The sequence below is a fragment of the Lichenostomus cassidix genome, chromosome 6 (genome assembly GCF_008360975.1).
Source record: "Lichenostomus cassidix isolate B80296 chromosome 6, HeHo_3.0, whole genome shotgun sequence".
NCBI classification, from domain to species: Eukaryota; Metazoa; Chordata; class Aves; order Passeriformes; family Meliphagidae; genus Lichenostomus; species Lichenostomus cassidix.
This window is the reverse complement of record NC_139487.1, coordinates 5,894,972-5,899,662: the sequence shown is the minus strand read 5'-3', so window position 1 is coordinate 5,899,662 and position 4,691 is coordinate 5,894,972. Positions and strand designations below refer to the sequence as shown.

The 4,691-nt window shown below is 41.6% G+C and overlaps 1 long non-coding RNA gene across 1 annotated transcript; it reads left to right on the top strand.

Moving 5' to 3' along the window:
• Positions 1 to 999: 999 nt before the first annotated feature.
• On the top strand, positions 1,000 to 3,842 carry LOC146435114 (uncharacterized). Its single transcript, XR_014853064.1, has 3 exons — positions 1,000 to 1,127; positions 1,228 to 1,319; positions 2,933 to 3,842. It is a non-coding gene; the product is annotated as an uncharacterized LOC146435114 (long non-coding RNA).
• Positions 3,843 to 4,691: the final 849 nt, after the last annotated feature.

Sequence of the window (4,691 nt, the reverse complement as noted above, 5' to 3'; positions counted from 1 at the left end):
CTGAATACCACAATGACAGGTGCAATGCAAGAACCACCTGTGTGGATTACTTCACACTCACTCATTGCAAATGCTGAATTCCTTGCATTTTGCATACAGAAGGAACTCGGGCTATAATCCACTATTCAGTTGCAAAGTTGATAATTGTGACATAGTTAGGGAGAGGAATTAATCAACACAAGCACAAGGTCACCACTGCAGATCTGTCTATCTTCAGTGCCAACAGAGCAAGCTAAGTGGCCTTAGCAAGAAGACCAAACAATGCACCTGCTACAAGGAGCTGAAGACAGGGCTGGTGTGTGAGAGCAGAGACAAAACCAAAGGTTTCATGGAGTGTTTTCAATTGAATATTTATTCCACAAAGAATCCGAGATCTCTATTTTAGGATCGTTTTTCTACAAAGTGAAACCGGCGGGAAAATCATCCATAACCAAAAATGGATATGAAAAAAAAAATTAATTTGCTCATTTGCGTTCAATTCCTTGCAGTACTTTGGTTCTGAATCTCTAAAAGGCACATTAAACCATACCTCATAGCCTGCAAATCAAGTGCTAATTAAAACTGCATTAACCCTAATGGATTGGAAAGAAGAAATCTAATTGCAAAAACTTCTGTTTACCTAAGGCACGCTGGAAAAACAAACCATCCCATATTTCTCTTCAGTCTGGTTATTTTTTTCCTTTCTCTCAGCATGCACACAGAGAGCTGCCTCCCCTTACTCTATAATTCACTAAATCAACCTTTTGGGGGAGGTTTCCAGCATGCCAAACCTCTCTCACCGTGCATTGTAACCAACCTTGTAGTACCACAACTTCAAAATATATCCAAGAACTCTTAAAATCCTGCCTGGAATTGCTAATCAGTCTCAGGTGCTGACTGCTACCTACCCAATTACTTTATTATCTTCCTCCACTCTCAGCACCAGGATGTATTTCCTGTCCTGGGTGTAGCTGTTGCTCTCACTTACTGGGACCAGGTCTGTAATTCCATAAATTCCCTCTAGTTCAGGGCAAGCCTTGTCTTGCCTTCCTTGATTTCCCGCATGGATGGGGCAGAAGCATCACTGTGGAATCTACTTAATGATGAGAGCCCTAGAAGCACTGGTGATAAATGACCTGTTGTTTAGGGTACCAGCAACCAACCACGGATTTTTTTGGTTTGGGTTTTGTTGGTTTTTTTTTTTTTGTGTTCTGATGTTTGTTTTCCTTGTGCTTGTTTTCCTTTTAGGTCCTCACATTCCGTGCAATGGGAACATACCTAAAACTGAATTGCCAGCAGAATGTGGGCTTGAAATGTGATGGGAAGGGGGCAGCTAAGCTGTAAGTAGCCCCCCGAGGCTTGTTGTCCTAATGAATACCAGGCCACAAATTAATGAAGGAGGTTTCAGGAAAACACTGTGATTTTTTTAGCTTTTCAAGCATCCGCAAATCTTCTAGAAGTCCAGACAGCTGTTTACAGCTTGTTAAGATGTTGATTGTTTACAAATTAGGTTGTCTTTGAAAACTCTGCACCTATCAGCTTGCTAATGTCCTTCATCGATGAAGTGAGGGACTTTTTCAGCCAAAGAAGAAAGGCAGACTTAGGTGGTCTGGTCTGTAGGGAGTTTCCTTGATTTTACCTCGGGAATATTCAGTGTTTTTCTGACCTCCACATTTCAGATGGTTTTGCCCTGGATTTGCTTCAGCATTCACAAATTCATTTGTTTGCAATTGTTCCTAACTGAAACAGTTTCAAGCACAAGCATTGCATTTGCTCTTTTGGATATGCAAAATAGTTTTCAGCTTTTCTCTAGAAACAAAGACTGGTGTCTGGGAAGAAAAAAAAAGGAATATGATATAAAAGAGGAGTTTCTGTATGAGAAGATTTGTTTTCTCCCTGACAGCTGTACAGCCCCACAGGCAGCACAAATTGGCCAGGTTGTGAAGTCAAGGCCAGTGCCTTCAGCGTTCGGCAGCTTCCTGTGTCTTAATCTCTCTGTTTGGGGAATGAACTGCAATTTGTTTTCATTGACCCATAGCTTCAGTTGCAGAGTGTAGGATTACCTTAATGGACCAAAACTTGAGGCACATCAACTCTATTTTTAGTCCTTCTCCTTTCTTGTGCCATTCATTCTGGGGTGTCAGCAGAGCCTGCTGTGCTCCCTCTGCCCAGGGGAGGAGGATGTGGAGGAGAGAAGGATGCTCTGGGATTGTCTGCAGAGCAGGCTGGGCCAAGGGAGTGCCCAGCACCATCCTCCTGTGCCTCTGGCTCCTAAGCACTGTTCCCCCACCCCCAGTCCATCCCAGGAGCCTGTTTCAACAACAATTAGGAACCCTGACTCTGGGGCACCATAAATCAAACCCTGAGCCCCCAGCAAGACCAATTTCCTGGCTGCAAGTGAATGTACTCCATAATTTTCTGTGTGCCATCCAGAGCTGCCATTCAGCAAAGGCTTCAGGTTTTCTGTCTCATCAAGGAATGGTATTGTTTATCCCTATACACCAAATCACAGTGTGTTTGCTCTGAACATGGGCCACAGACACCCTTGTGAGTTATCCAGCTCCTACAGGACTCTCAAAGCACTGAAAGATGCTCTTTTGGCTAAAGTTACACACTTGAGGAACAGCAGCTCTGCTGCCAATCTCACCTATATTACTTCATCTTTCTGTGTCTCAGGTACTAAACTGGAAATAAAATTTTCCCTTTTTTTTTCAATTACATTCATATCTCCACAGCATAGATTGTAGACTCAGCATCTGCTAATTTGCCCATAATCTCTGGAGACTCTCCATGCTCCCATATCCCACTGATAATACCATATTTTCAAAACCTGACACATTGCACACAATCGGGAAAAGAAGTGGAATATGTTTCTCACTTTTGAAACTCAAAGTACTGTCAGCAGCTGTAACATCATGGGGTACACTGACAAAATCTTGATTTTATTCCTTAGGATAAAACTTCTAGGCAGAGCTCTCCAGCAGCTGGACAGACCTGACATAGCTTCTTGATGTCCTGGCTCTTCTTGGGAGGCAGATTTGAGAAAGGTCTTTGGATACCTACAGATATCAATAGGTTCTTTAGAAAATATACTGCACCCTGATGGGGAAACTTGAAATCTTCTGGGTCCCTTCCAAAAACTCATGAAACCCCAACAAGTCAACAAGCACAGACTCAGGGGAAGCTGCTATAAAACTCTGAAACTGAGCCTGAAGCTTTTTGAAGGCATCCGTGAGTCACTAGGCTTGCACTGACTGTTTCATGCTCAATAAAAAACAGGAAAGTAATTAACAAGTAAATCAAAGTCTTCACCCAAATATTTCAAATAACTTTAAAATTGGAGTCCCTTGTAAATGTTCCTGTCAGTTGTATTAGCCTTTTTAAAGAAACATAGCAACATTCACTGATTCCCAGCTCCTTTGCTCATCTGCCATTCACCTCATTATGACTTTGGTCCAGCAGAGAGTACGAATGTGTACTGCTTTATTCCAAAAGTTCAGGAGGCAAAAGAAATTATAAAGAGTCATACTGGGACTTTATCAAATCTGCTCACATGAAAAAAAAATTCTATCTTGATTGGGAAGATCCTCTGTCAGAAGAGATGCCTTTTCTGCCATTTTGGAGTGGAAGCCAAATGATAAAACATTTTATCAAGGCAATTAGTATATCAACATGCAAATCCCTATTGAAAAATGCACTGTTGACAAAACAGCTAGAAGGCAGCTCATCATGATACAGAAAATGGAAGAAAACCAAAACCCAGCAACTTGCATCCAACCAGTCATTGCTTTGGAGAGAGGCCACAGAGACCAAGATTCACAGGGTTTTGGACACTCCTCAGTCAGAGCTGCAAAACAAGAATAAAGTGTGTTAGGAATCAGATTATCTTGGAAAAAGAGCCATAATAATAGTTCTTCATTTCTGTCTAATAATCAAGGAAACAATAATCAAGATATCCTTGTTTGTTGCCTGTCTTCTAAACCAGAAATGTTCACACCAATTTCCAGCTTTTCTTTTGCCTTGCAGGCCAGTGGGAGAACTGATGTCACACAGTGAGAAATCTCTGAGATTAGCAGCTGCAAGACAAACCCATAAAACCCAGGTTTTGTCAGCAAGAAAGACAAATTTATTTGAGATCCACTGTCTGTTATTTACAAAGGGAGAACTGGTTGTTCTCTTGCTTGTCAGACAACAGAAGAAAGTGTTCTGTGTTTAGTTGCTACCCTTAGGTCCTGTACAATCAGTACAGTGCATAAAACAACTTCCCAGCAGGAGCAGGTGGCTCAGGAATGCCAAATATTTTGAGACCTTCTATAAGGAACACAGAGAAAGAAGTCCTCTTCTCCCTCAGTTGTCCTTGACACTCTGCCTATTCTCCACCTGCACTGCTCTGAGAAACTTTATTAGTTGGTATTAAAGTTCCCAGTAGCAAAGTGTTTTGCTCTTTTTCCCTTATTTTCCATGAGGAAACTTCAGGTGAAATATATAAAAACTCAACACAAGATCAAAACTTCCCAGAGTGGATAGTGATTTAAGATGTCTCTGCTCCACAAACAGCTTTAACACATCCAGTGAGGAGTCAGAATGAAATATTCACTGAGATTGCAAGCAGGCCCCCCAGCACTCAAACATTGAACATGCCTTCAGGGAAAGAAAGAGTTAATGGAGTTACCTTACATTTAGTATTCATCTTTTTTTCAGCTTTGTCAGGT